The following is a 784-nucleotide window of genomic DNA, read 5'->3' as shown; positions in this document are numbered from 1 at the left end:
ATTACACAAATTTCTGTAATGGTTTAATAGATTAGTTCAACAACTGGATCTTAAAGATACATGGGAAAAGCAGTATGGAAATTTAGTGAAATTTACCTTCGTAAGACATTCTACAAAATCTAGGATAGACAGAGCATATGTATCTAAAAATATTGCGGATACAATTAAGAATACAGAAATAATTCCGGTAAGTGTTAGTGATCACCATATGCTTAAAATAAAATATATAACTGATTATAAATTACCAATTTATGGAAAAGGAATATGGAAATTGAATACAGAAACGTTGAAAAACTCGACCAATATTTTTCAAGAAATATACAATAAAAATAAAAATACATATAAATATAAAAATGACGTAATAAGTTGGTGGATTGATCAAATGAAGCAACAATTAAAAGATTATTCAAATCGATGGCAATGATGCAGCAAACATGAGAAGACAAACTATTAACAATATGCAAGATTTGTTAATAGATATGTCGCGAAAGAAGATAGCGGAGAAGATTTAACGGAACAAATTAGAGAATTAAAAACAAGGATCATATTAATGCAAAAAAAGTATTTAAATGGAACAATGATAAGAAGTAAATTTAAGACTATTGATGAATATGAAAATGCGTCGTTATTTAGTTACGCTAGAGATATCAAAAACAAAAACAGTTCGTATATAAAGGAGTTAAAAAATAATGAAGAAATATTTACAAAAACGAAAGACATTTTGGAACATGTTGAAAATTATTTTGAAGAAAGCTTTAAAATCCAAGATTCTTCAAAAAACACC

This window comes from Ctenocephalides felis, unplaced genomic scaffold (assembly GCF_003426905.1).
Source record: "Ctenocephalides felis isolate EL2017-DRISC unplaced genomic scaffold, ASM342690v1 CF-g0.4_SCAFFOLD_01604, whole genome shotgun sequence".
Taxonomy (NCBI): Eukaryota; Metazoa; Arthropoda; class Insecta; order Siphonaptera; family Pulicidae; genus Ctenocephalides; species Ctenocephalides felis.
Note: the sequence above shows the minus strand (reverse complement) of the source record.